Source organism: Clarias gariepinus, chromosome 2, assembly GCF_024256425.1.
Source record: "Clarias gariepinus isolate MV-2021 ecotype Netherlands chromosome 2, CGAR_prim_01v2, whole genome shotgun sequence".
Classification (NCBI taxonomy): Eukaryota; Metazoa; Chordata; class Actinopteri; order Siluriformes; family Clariidae; genus Clarias; species Clarias gariepinus.
The window spans coordinates 31915001-31929296 of NC_071101.1; the positions used below are offsets into that span (position 1 = coordinate 31915001).

Below are 14296 nucleotides of genomic sequence, written 5' to 3' on the forward strand. Positions count from 1 at the left end.
AGATTAGAGTTGATACACTCATAAGCACGTATTTAAAAATGTGAAGGACCATCTTCTCTTCACATGGGCCGACTGTAATGAAACAAAGCCTATATGTTACCTCAAGCTCGGCCAAATACATATGTGAAAACCCCATTAAAATGAGTTCAGTGGTCTTTATGAGATGCGTGCACAAACAAACAGACAGACAAAAATTCCAAAAAATGTTCTGATGTGTTCTATTACTCTTCTTACATCTCCCCCAAATTATAAATTTTTTGCATATATCTTCAATGTAAAGACACACCGACTTTTTTTTCTACAGTTATATTATATGTAAAAACTGCCTTATTATAATACCAGAGACCCACATAGATAAAAAAATTTCAAATTGTTGAAAAAGATGTTTTATCTTTTATACTGAAAAAGAAGCAGAAAATTTCAAAGGCAGACAATTATTTGGATAGAATCATTACACTAATTTAGTAGAATATAAATAAAAAACCTTCAAAACATTAAATATGCTGTTACGTGTCACAATATGATACATTTTCGCTGTTTTGGTTTATTTTTCTCAAGTAGAACTTGTGTTGCTGACACTCAGGGTTATTAAATACCTCTCACATCCCTCTCATAAAGGGCATGTGCGAATTTGTATGATTAATACATATGATAAATGCATAACAACACGCGCGCCTCACAGAGACAGTAGTTACAAATGAATCACATAAATGCTACTTTTTAAGACGCCAAGCACTATCAGATATATACTGTGACCCCATTTACCGATCCATAATAGAAAAACTGACCGACACTGACAGCTTATGTAAGAGACGCTTGTACGTGCATGTTATTCTCATATTTCACTGAAAAGTGTTTTACAGCACGTAAGTCATGTTCCTTATGGATAATGGAGGATTAAACATTCATTGTGTCTGACGTGGCAAATCATATAATCTTTGCGAATGTATGGTAACAGTATAAATTTAGCCTATTTGATAAAGAAGAATTTAATCTGTAGTGTCATTTTGGCTTGGGGTAAAAAGGTTGTCTTTATAATCAAAATCAATGCTTTTTTAATTGGATGATTAAATTTGAGCTGGGTTTTGATTCCTTTTTTTAAAAAAATTATTATTTTACTATCCGGCAGCAACAGGGTTTGATGGGTGTGGTAGAGTGGCTTAATGACGCTCATTGCCATGCAAGCTTCAGGGAGAATATGCAGGGCTGACACACAGCAGGATCCAAATGAGGTTAGTTACAGGGAGAGTGGATGGAGGGAAATTATTTGATTACAAGCTTCTGCTGAGGTTTTCTGGTCTGTTGTCTGTTAAATCTCATTTCACTTATGAAGGAATAAGACTGCAGGTAATGTACCATGTTGATGATCAAACTCTTACATTTGAACATGTATCTACTTCTATACAATGAGCTATAAATAATACAGTTTAACATATTATTGCATTGCATTTCCTTTCTTTTAGAATTAGTCTGAAATCTGTCTGTAACAGCCGCGGGTGTCCTGCATTTTCATTTTTTGGGGAGAATGCCTTGCAAACTAACAAAACATCAGACCAGGTTTGAAACTCCTTGTTGTACATTAAACCAGACGCAGTAAAGCAGCTCTGCTGTTGTGGCTGTATGACATATTAATCTTTTTTCACTAGCATTCCTGGTTTAACAAATAACAGTCAAGAGGAGACCTTAAATGAATTGCTTTTTCAACATAACCTTATTAATTTATCATCTTTACTACTACTTCAAGGTTCAAGATTCACCTGCAACAAGTTGCTGCATGTTCATGCATGCACAGTGGGAAATTATCCTGTAGAGATTCAGGGGCCTGGAGCCAGCACCAGGGAGCTAACAGCACAAGGCAGGGTACACCATTGATGGGATGCCTGATCAACACTGAGCACAACGACACACAAACACACAATTATTTTGTACTTAATTTTGGAAATCCCAAACCTGAAGATGCGAGGCAACAATGCTAACAGTAACAGTGCTAACCATGTGCTCAGTTCTAACCATGCAGCCACATAGTGGATGTTCTCCATTTACATCTCATAACTTTGTTTTCTAATAAAAAAAGAAAACTGTTTGCGTCTTGGATTAGCTTTTTGAAGCAAAACAGCTCAATTATCACAAAGTATTACAGTGGTTAGCACAAAAGATAAACAGAGTCACTGTATTTAAACTACTGTAAATGTTATCTACATAACCTTCCACTTCAGTTAACATACTGTACACTATCTGCCATAACATTAAAACCATGAACATTAAGCTTGCCTAGGTATTATTTTTTCCTTGTGCCACTGGAACAGCTCTGGCTTAATGGGACCTTTGGTGTGTGCTTTGGTATCAGTGACCGGAACTTTAGCATGTATCCTTTGAGTGCTTTGGGTTGTGGAGGGGAACCTCCATGAATTGGGCTTCTTTATCTAGCACATCCTATGGATGCTTGATCAGATTTCTCCCTTTGCCTGCTAAGCCCTGTGCTCAGAACGATGTGATGGTGCTTTGATATCTTTTTGAAGTAGCCAGCATTGCTTTTTGGGTTGTTGTTTCTTGTATTTTCTGTGGTATCAGGCCAGATAAGGATGGCCCTTAGTCCCCCTTTCATAAATGGGTCTATGATCCTGTTGACAGTTTACTGGTATATTAATAATCGATGCTATTCAATTCATCTGGTGGTGTTTTTGTTAATGGTATTGTTATCATATATGTACCAAGAATGCCAGGAAAGTTTAGATGCAGTGATGACCTTACAGGTTTTTTATTACAAATCTACAATAACTAGTATCACAGTTATCTCATAGAGGATAGAGGATAAAGCAGCCAGGATAGACATGTGCAAGGCTCCTTTTTCTAGGCACATACCTAACAAGCTGCCACATAGGCCTTGACACTGTTGTTTATCACTGGCTACCGAAAAATGCCTGCATAAAAACAGTTCCTGACAGTTCTGGACATCCTGAAAATGGCGATGTATGGGTCTGGGTCTGGCTCCATATGAAGGCCCTTCAGACTCTGTTCCAGGCCCCAATGTAAGGGAGTCAAGACTGGTGGGGGTTGTGCCTGATATATACGATACACAATAAACGACATAAGGATCAAAGAACATGTGACCTGATTTCATTATTCCCGACCAGGCTTGATTCCCTGCTCTGTGTGCAAGGAGTTTGCATTTTTTCCCTGTGCTTTTCTCCCACAGTCCAAAGACATGTAGAAATGGGTGTGTAAGTGTGTGTGCTCTGCGATAGATCGGCACCCTGTCCAGGGTGTACCCGCCTTGTGCCCTAAGCCTCCTGGGATAGGCTCCAGGCCCCCGCAACCCTAAATACAGGATAAAGCGTTATAGACGATGAGTGAGTGAGTGAGTGAATTGGGTTCAGGAGCTTGGCCTCCTGAACCAGTGCCGACAGTCCTTTAAGCCAGAAGTTCATGATTCCCTAAGTCATAATTGCTTTATGCAGTGGGACTGTACTGTATGTACAGTGATGTAGTGTAAGTTGTAAACAGTCTCTGAATATTAGGAGAGGACAGTGCCAGGGTGACATGGAACTGGAATTGTGATTTTCAAGATCAAAATTCTTACAGAGATTCACTTAAGATTTTGTCCAAATAGACAAATGTAAAACAGTTCAGGACGGTTCTCACATAGGACCTCATTAATGAACCACTGGAGGACCATTGAAGCATTTATCAGGCCAAAGAGCATAACCCAATGTTCACAGTGCCTAGATAGCTTGAAGAATGCATTTTTCCACTTATCTCCTACCCTGATGTGGATTAAATTATACACACTGCATGAATCTAATTTATTAGTTGGGAGCTGCACCCCTGAGTGAGCTGATTGCACAATTAAAGGGACAATGATGGGCTAACATCTGGATTCTCTATTTAAAACAAATCCTTGTTAATGACCTAGTAGTCTTGGGGCACTTGCTCAAAGCTGCTTGGTCAGAGGTAATGGGAACTGGGACTCAAATTTCATTAAGGCAGCTTTGGAAGAATTGCGCACCCACAACAGAACTGATTTGTATGAACTACTGTAGGCAAACTAGAATCACTTCAGTAAGGGTACAGTACCATCTAAACCAGAATAAATGTAAAGAGTCTTCCACTTCTGCAATTTGGTCCTGTTCCCAGGCAAGTGTGGTGGATTAAAAAGACCAGGGCCATCACAGATCCAACACCCTGGAATGACCCATGCCTTTCAGTTTAAGGCAAGCCCAGCAAAAATGTCAGTAGCCAGCTTGACCACAATACGGTCACCACTTCTCTTCTTTTCATGTCTCCTTATCCTAAAAGAGGGGCTCAGCAGCACCTAATTGCATGGGTTTCTTTATCAGTATAAGCCTCGGGAGTGGCCAATCTCAACCACCAGCAATTCCCGAAGTTGACTTGTCAGCCGATTAGTGATCTGATTCATGGCTTTACCCAGAGGCAGTAGTGATTAGATATAGAAGCAGCACCCGTATTTGTCCTATGCACTGCAACATATTCTGCATCTCTAAGAATAGCGTAGCCAGTATCTAATGGTGTTTTTCCAATGGCGGTGGCTTGACCTGCCACAATTTCTTCCATTTTCTCCAAATTTGCCAACATACTACTATGGAGTTCAAAGCAAGATATAAATAGAACCGCTGATTAAGTCCCCATTTGTCCTGAAGAATCAGAATCAGTAATAAGCTGCGGGGTTGGATGAGATTGTGTGAAGCATGCTTGTGCTTTTGTGACAGTGAAACCAAAGGCAGAGCATCTATACAGGTGGAATGAGGTGGTTCATAGACAGGGAAAGGTATTGTCACTAACCCTGTGGGCTCCATGTGAAATAAAATATTTGCCTCAGTTAGGCTTCCCCTTTAAACAAAAATGTCTTCTTGAAACATCAGTATTTATACTACAGTAAATGCTCTCTTAATAAAGCCTTTTTTCAAAGTACAATCTACTACAAATGACAAATATTTAAAATAAATATCAGTACAATCTTCCAGCTTAATTTCCATACAGCATCTCATACACATGGAACAGAAATTATATCTGCACAAGAATAGTGCATGGCCAGGTGTCATGTGTTTCCTCTGATTACCTGCCTGAGGGTATTGCTTGGCAACCAACCTTATAAAAGCCCTTTTAGCTGGGCTTTAGGCTTCCTTAGAAGGCATCCTTGGCATTACACAAATCCTATCCAGTGTGGAAGATGCTGATGAAATTTTTCAAAACATACTCTTATATTGCACTCTATCTAATTTCAATTTGAGTTCATGTAATACGAGCATTTCTCTTTAAAAACGTAACATGACTGTAGAATTCAGATAATGTTTTTATATCATATGATTTAGCATATCAAACTGAATAATCATCATTAGTGCTATAATTTCACTTGCTTTTTATAGTGATTATAGAGAAGAGAAACCAAAATCTACCACTGGGTAAACAAGTAGGCCTATGACCAATATGCTACAGAGATAAATACAGTAGCTTAATAAATAGATGCTTTATTGATCATAAAATTGCGTTCCCAGCATCCAGTACGGATGAGGACATTAACAAAAGTACAAAGACAGGTTTTTAATTGTGATTGCACACTGAGCTTACGTGCAAACCAATATTCTGTGATAAATGTTAACAAACCTTATTTTTTAGAAAAGTTTTAAATGCTCATATAACTGCAAACTCTTAGAAGAAAAAAAACATATACTGTAGCCTATCCATACTCAAACACCAATTCGAAGCATTTTGCACTTTTTTCCTGCATTTTTCTTTTTAAATATGTGAGAAAAATATGGTACTCTCTGGACAAATAACATCTAGCAGCCAAAATAATTACAGTGAATAACTGAATTAAAGCCAAACAAGCATGCATAGACTCTTGGGACAATTTCTCCCTAACAGCACTCTAAAGATTAAGGCTTAGTGCAAACACCCAGTTAATGTTTCCCAAGCTCATTTTTCCTTTTGCAGTTTGTGAGCCTGTACATATGCTGTAAGAGAAAGCACATATGAAAACATCTTCCTTTAACATAAGTTAAATTTAAGAATTTTCTTTCTTTTTACCTTTCTTAAGCACAGTGTTAATTTTACATGTTCTTCTATAGATCATTTAGAAGAACATGTAAAATGAACACTGTGTGCTTAAGAAAGGTAAAAAGAAAGAAAATTCTTTAATTTAACATTTAGCATGCCATAAGGTTAGAATGAATATTTCATTCTCAAAATGTCTTTAAAAATGCTGATCAGGTTTGTTACTATCCCTTATACTGTCACTGACTGGTGTATGAGTTATAAATACTTAACCTATTTCCTCTGCAGTATACCACTAAACAAAGTAAAATATTCAACAGTCATGTACTTGAACATCACAGTTTCCTAGGGATTGAAATATGACAAGCCTTCTTTGTGTAAAAAAATGCACTTTGAATACCTTCTCTGAAAGAAAGGAAGGTCTCTTTTACCTGATCACACCATCAACAGTTAATAAATATTTAAATGAGCTCATAGTACTATTATTATCAATCCACATAGGTCAATCCTATCACAATGACCAGTGGCAGTTTTAGCATATATGGTACCCTGGAGGTATCATCCCTTCAGCATCTGGCAAAAAAAAAAAAAAAAAAAAAAAACATTCTACTTTAATTTAGCTCCATGTATGCTCCAACATATTTTAGACATTCAACTGAATTTGCACTGAAGTATAACATAATGAGCCTGACACATTTTATATATTAAATTTGTTTTACAATTAAATGGGCCTACACATCCTTCACAACGTTGAAACTATCGGAATAGGATCCAAATAAACCAAACACCATCACCATTTCTGAGCATAGGCACCACAAAAGACACACACAGAATGAATCACAAAAGGTAAAAATGTTATACTGTACCCTATAAATCCAGGTATATCAGGGAGGTATATTATTTAAAAGTAGAATTGGCTACTTGATCATCTAAAACAATAAGACTATACCAAATTAATGTATTACATGCTAATTCACATAACTGCCCTATTATTATTTTTTTATATGCAACTGACTTTTTAATGTTTAATTTTTGTTTAGACAGGTGTTACATATATGAACTGTAAGGGTGTAAATCTTTTTAAAAACATTGCGTTGCATGAAGAATTGCATTTAATGAATAAAAATGTTTAACAGCGCAAAGTCTTAGACTTTCGGAGCTTGGAACTTGATACACTCCTCCATGCAGAAAATTGTAAGCTTCCTTAAATTTTTAGGCTTGGGCATGTGGATTTTGGGCTTAATTTAGTCTGCAATAGGATTTAAATTCAGAGACTGAGTTGGTTTTTAAAAGCATTGATTTTTGTGTTTGTTTAATAATTTCTGTGTTGATTTGCAGGTATGTCTCATGTTCTTATTAAAAGCATCTGCGGCCAGGTCTGGACCTTAGAGACAAAGGGGGAGGGGGTGTTTGGCCTGAAATATCCATCAACTAATTCATATCTACCTGTAAAGGAGCCCCTAAACTACGAAATGCAAAAGAACCATCAAGCCTCAATGCTCCGCCTTCATATTTTACAACAGTTATCAGGCACTCCTTTAGTGGTAAACATTGGGATTTTTTTTGGACTCAAATAACCACAAAATGTGCTGCCAATCAAGTTTGTGTTATTGGAGGGTTCAACTTTTAAAAGGCACTGTAGGAATGCCTTTTTTTTACGGTGTTTCTAATCAAGTTGCTGTTATTTAAAAGTTGACAACTACAATAATCCAAAACAGCTAATTTTAAAAACAGCTATTTTTGCACTTGTTCCACTCTCCTTCAACATCCTCCTCAGTGTGTGGGGGAACTGTGTGCTCATGGCTCCAATGCCTGGTGAATTCCCTTGTGAAATCTCTTGTTATGACCCAAATTGTGATCAATAGCATTTTAACTGCTTAGATAGTGTTTAAACTGATCACTTGTTTTTCCCTTGGTAATGGATAACAAAGGGATTTAAAATGTGTGCTACGTCATATTTATTCCAAAGGGAAAAGAGATTATAATTAAAGGCAGCGGTGAGTGGAGCCTGAGGGTAAATGATAAAGCACATCAAGATGTTTTATTGTATTACTATTATATCATAGTGATGTAAAAAATTATGACACACATTATTAAAAAACAAACTAGTTATCTAAAAGCAAAAAGATAATTACTGGAATCTTCTGTTGTTTAAAAAACTAATCTTATGAAGACTGTCAATAATTGGAGGAATCTGTACATTTTGTACATTTTATTTATAAATATAAATAACATATAAATTTTATTTTATTTACATTAATATTTAATTTTACATTTTCATCTATGAATACATAAATATAATAAATATTTGAGAATTTGGGAGAATCTGGTTACACTGAGACTAGACAGTTTTACATTCAGCTCTAGGCTTCATAGAAATGATAGGTCTGCATGAGGACATAATTATTGGTTGGAATACAGTCTGCTTCTATGACATTTCCCTTAAAAAAACATTTTAGATGTCTAGTAGTTTAACTTATTTAATACTGTACTAAAGCCCTCTTCATAACCCTACAGATATTGTGAATAAAATTGTCACAAGACATTTATGACATGCCCAAGGCAAAAACATTGTGTACATCTGTTCCACTGAATTTAATGTTGACATCAATCTGAGAAAATAGCCCAAAGGAGCAGTCCTAATTTAAATAACCAGAAAGAATTAGCTTCCATTTTGTCTGATTCAAAAAGTTCCACAAACAGATTGATTAGAGAGGCAAGAGTCACAATAGGGTTGCTATACCAAAGATTTTCTGATATTAAACTTATAATATTAGCATGAAACTTATGATACCATACTGTGTGTCTGTCCAATTCATTTGATTTCTTACACTAAAATCGCTGGCAGAATATTACTGACAGGAAATAATTCGCGATTCTAAAAGCTACCACGACTCTTAAGCTAGTAGGAGGTTTCCAGTAATGCAGTCTCTCTGTTTAAATGCTGCTTTTAGAATAAATGTCGATAATGGTAATGCACTCTCACCCAAATTGTCACAGATTTCCATATAATGAAAATTGTCACAAAAAATACTAAGAAACAACCATAATGATCTTAAACAACACAATACCTTGCAAAAATTTCAGTCAAATAATTGGGCCGCATCAAGTAAAGAAAACCACTAAGTATTTTTGAAATTACTTAAACTGGGTTAAGAACCCACAAAAATCATGAATGGAGATCATTTGAACATTTGGTAAAGTTACATTGTAAAACATATGCTATGTTTAATAGTCAAAGTAAGAGAATTTCCATATGTACACAGTTAGAACTGCATTGGGACTAAACAGCCTCGTGGCCATAAGAAAACCATGTGTTAGTGAGACTAATCAGAAAAAAAAACTTAAATTTGTTAGGGAAATAAGATTAAAAAAACGGGATTTGAAGCAATATAAAAGGTCATGTGGTCTGAAACAATGCACCCATCGTGTATTGAGTTACCCACCCCCCCTCCCACCCCCCACCCCAACCCAAAATAAATAAATAAATAAATAAAATTCTTCCCAACGGTGTTTGATTGATGGTCCCACTAGTTAATAACCTAGTAAATCTATGTAAGGGTATATTTAATTATGAAAACTTTAAAGCATACTGTATATGTAAGTCTCTAGTTAAGAGTGAACGTGTAAAATATATGTATTATATATTTTATATATATATAAAATAAAAATTATATATATATATATATATATATATATATATATATATATATATATATATATATATATATATATATATATATATTGTACACTGTACAATCCTCTGGAGACAATGTTATGATCGGGGGTTGCTTCAGTTGCACACGTCGGGGCTTAGCAACATTCTGTGGCAATAAAATAAAGTCAGCTGATGACCTGAATGTACTAAATGACCAGGTTTCTTCCCTGATGGCACGGGTATATTTCAAGACTCAAATTGTGAATACTGTAAGTGGTTCTCTGCTGAAGAATCAGCGTCACACATGAATTGGCCAGCACATTGGTCAGAAACAAAGCTAAAGGTTAAAGTGTGCACTTAGTTATTTTTTTGACCAGGCAGTGTATTTAACCATGTAAAAAGAACATCTGAGACAGTATAATTAAAACCTATTTAAAGTCCAAACGAATTTAATCCAGAAAAAAGTAATAAAAAAAATCTCACCAATCAAGGCAATTTAAAGGTTGGTTTTTTTCAATAAATCTAACATAATGCTTTTTGAAACAATGAAATCACTTCATATGCTGTTTTATTTACATTAAACAGCATTAACATTAAAACCATACAACATTGTGCCACGAAAATAGCTCTGGCCCCTCGAGACATGACTTCAAGATAATCAATGTTTATTTAATGTGGTGTTAATTTTATGGCTGATCAGTGTACACTGATAAACGGCAAATTAAAGGTGTACACTCTCATATTTCACTGTATTGCCTTTAGCATTGATTACAGCACACATCTGCATCCTTTTAAAAACCTTACACAACGGCACATTTATTTTCTTCCAGAATGTGTGTGTAACTGCTCTTACTGCTCTCACTAATAAACATAACTGTGATTTGTACTGTTGATTTTTTACAATGCAACAATGGAACATCATCTGGGTCATGCAAGATTGTTTTTTCCCTAACACATTTCCGCTTCACATTTGACAGGTCACAAATATCCTTCCAGGTTTTAATAATGCATTGGCCAATTGTTAACCCAATTTCAGTCAGTTAGCAATCTTCTTAGTTGTTTTATTTGTTTGATGCAGGCCATGATTGTTTAAGAAATTAGAACTATTACATGGAGTTAAATGAATTGCTTTCAGTTGAAATGTATTAATCACTGCAGTTATTATCCAATCAAAGACTATTAAGTATTTGCTTATTTCAATTCAAATGGATTTTGGCCAGATAATGTATAAGACTCTCATTGAGATTGAGGAGGAACTATTGGATTATGTTTAGAACTAGAACGTGTTCCACAGAAATATAATGAATGCTAAAGAAAATTTCAGGGTGATCTGTGATGTCTTGTAATGTATGCACAGTATGTATTAATTAAGGACATAATTATAGTCCTGTGGAATAACAATGGCTCCTCTGGACAGAGATTAATTCAATTACCTAAACGAGCATGCACTATAAAATTGTACAATGAATGTGTACCCTTAAAAATGTTTATGCTTAATTAAATCCTAGTCTTTGCTCTATGTATAACCCTTCACAGTGTCAAATTAGGAGGGTGAGTGTTTCAGGTGATGCGTGGTTTCCACCCATGGATTTAGAATCCTGGCCAGAACACTAAGGAGAATGCAAAGAGTCCACAAGAAGTACAATTAAAGTAGAATAAATTATACAGCAGTCAGAAAGACTCTTCAGCCATCTGAAATAGAGGTACAAGGGGAAAACATCCTCCTAAGATCACACCCAGCAGGTCAAAGCACACTCTGCTCTTTGGAATATTTGTCTGGAAATTTAGCCTCACAGTCCAACTGGCCTCACAGTAATCTGGCTGAAAAACTGCAATGGCCAGAGTATTCCAAAGAACTGCGCCAATTCAAACGATGGATGTGAAAACCGTCTGTTATAGTGATGACATTTCACTTTTATTGGTTGTTCACCCCACACACACACTTAGAAAACTAATAAAATACTTAAAATGTCCCCCACTTCTCATGTAAAATAAATGTTATGCAGAACTGGGATTCCCCAGACGAACAACCAATCAACATTTAAGCACAGATCAGATTTACCTTCCTTTGAAAATAACTATAGGATAAACATATATGCTTTACTTCTATACTTCTTTACCCCTACTTTTTTAAATAGTGAAAAAGTAGTCTAAATGTTCTGAATGTAATATCCTATTTCATTTTTTTTATTTTGCATGTTACCTTGAATGTTTTTTTATTCTTTTTCCTTAGACTTACAGCATTTTAGTATTATCATTTTGTATCTCTCAGTGAAGGTTTCCTGGAAATCCATTTACAAATCCAATAATGCTGTAGAAGTATTGAGCAAGGAAAGAATGCTCGGAAGGTAGAAGAGTGGACTGTACCTTCATCCAGTGTATATAACTTACTGTGAATGGATGCAACTGAATAGATACAGACACGTGTACCATTGAAGTACCTTCAATGACTCATGAGGAATCCCTGCCAGTCTGCATGTAGATGTCAATCACACAATGTTCTCCTCTCTCTCTCTCTCTCTCTCTCTCTCTCTTTCGCTCCCTCACTTTCACTCTCTCTCTCTCACTCTGCATGTGTGTGTGTGTTATATCCACAAATCTTACCATTGTCTACTTGTCATGCGGCCAACTACAAAAGTGAATTGTATTATTGGGGGGACGATAACAGAACAAACAGAGAAGACATTCTTCAGTATAGGCAAAGTCATCCTTGTGAGAGTTTCTCCCAGTGTTTTGGTGACGTGTCTTTTGTTATTCTAATCGTTTAATTCTAGTTCATTTTTGTTTCTCGTCCCTTAATCATAGCGCTGCACAGACCCAAGCAGCTGAACTGACTCCTAATGTTACACTGTCAGAAGCGCTGTCTTCAATAAATAGTTTACCAAAGCAGCATGTTTCGTAAATCAAGCATGATGCCACTGTTGTTGTTTGAACGCTGCATGTTTCCAGCAGGGTTGCTCTGAAGTTAATTAACAGCAAGAACCTCTCAGTTATTAATTAGGTGGAGTACCACTGGGAGCCAAATGAAAACACCCGTCATGTCACGATGTTTTATCAGAAAACAAGGGACACTTTTTTTTTCATTATTCATTGTTTGTATGAAGTTGTGTATGAGCAACCTGGAACAGGTGGGACATTTTTTCAGCCAGCACTGCTGATTTGCGACTGTATCTGTATACTATTTGGGTTCCTTACAATCTCTCTCACTCTCTCTCTCACTCATGATTTAAGGTTCTCTCTCTCTCTCTCTCTCTCTCTCTTTCTTTCTTTTTTCTTTCTTTCTTTGACACAGATAACACACACCCAGAATCACATGCTTTTTCTTGCTCTCTATCCAGACATGTGTGTGTATACTGTATATAAACCATCATTAGCACACTTGCACTCATGCTATGATACAATATACTGCCATTGTGTCTGTATGAGTGTGCATGACTGGGTGTGTGTGTGTGTGTGTGCGTGCATGTGCGTGTGTGTGTGGTTTCTGTGAGCTCTCTAACCTTCAACCTGCCTGTTTCCAAGTTACCAACCTCGGTCTGCCTGTCAATCCAACTTAATTAGCCTAGCAGCTAAGGAACATTGAGCACCACATGGTGATGGTAAAGACTTATAATTTATCCATCTTCAAACTGACTGCAAGCTGTGGATTGAGGTTATTGTGGGAACACAGAGTTTAAAGTAAACAGGATAAGAAAGCAACATTGTAAAATATTTTTGTTGGGTTTTATATATATAGCAATGTTCTTTATCATTTTTAACGTCACTTTGCACGATCATTTGATGTACAACTAGTTTAGTTGATTTAAGTTGAATTGTACAAAAACAACTCGACACTAGCTACTGCCGTAAAAATCTGAGGTTTCAGCAGGCTTTCCCATTGTTCCCAAAGAATTCCCTATTTTTATTAAAAGCAGCAGTCTCTGCTTACCAGCCTCTCTCCTGTTTACTGCACAAGTGGGGGAATCCCTCTTCCTGTCTCTCCCTCTCTCCTCCTCTCCAGCTTTGTCAGTTAGTCCTTAGTCGTTCCTCAGACTCGAGTGCCATTTACTTCTTGGATTGGAACCAAAGGGTTTTCCTGAAGCGCAGGTTAATATGAGCACTTCTTTCAGGAGAAAGGAAGGTGAATGAGCAGCTTGCCAAGTCCTGAGAGTTCAAGTGCTTTAGAGCCGACTGTGCATGAGTGAGTGAGAAGCAGATACAGCTAATACTGAACACACTGTGAGAGAGAGGGTGAGAGAGAGAGAGAGAGAGAGAGGGAGAGAGAGAGAGTGGAAGGAGGGGGATGTGCACTGAACGAAAAAAAAAACGATTCTCTCCACCATGTGCGTGCATCTTCCACCTCCTCCATATACTGGGTTTCTTTAAAGGACTGCTACCCTCCCCAAACAGCACACGTTCTGAGTAGACATGAAGCCTGATGGTGATATTGTGCCACCAATTCAGAAGTCTATTTTAAAAGCCATTCTTTTGATAGCACTCATATGGTAGCTCTAGACCTGAAGTAGACTTTCCTGCTTTAGCAACACTCTAAAATAAACAATTTGCACATTATCTTTGGCCTCTCTGCAAGGTACCACTCCTGCCATATCAGAACACACACAGCTGAGCAAATTCTGGGGAGACAGA

The 14296-nt window shown here is 36.7% G+C and overlaps 1 protein-coding gene across 2 annotated transcripts in view; it reads right to left on the reverse strand.

Annotated features, from left to right (window-relative positions):
• The window catches only part of shisal1b (shisa like 1b), a 38847-nt gene extending 25003 nt beyond the window's left edge, over nt 1-13844 (reverse strand). For both annotated transcript variants that reach the window (XM_053486410.1, XM_053486402.1), the window contains exon 1: nt 13599-13844. The gene's annotated coding sequence lies outside the window, so the exon portion shown is untranslated. The remainder of the gene's footprint in view (nt 1-13598) is intronic.
• Between the last annotated feature and the right edge of the window lie 452 nt (nt 13845-14296).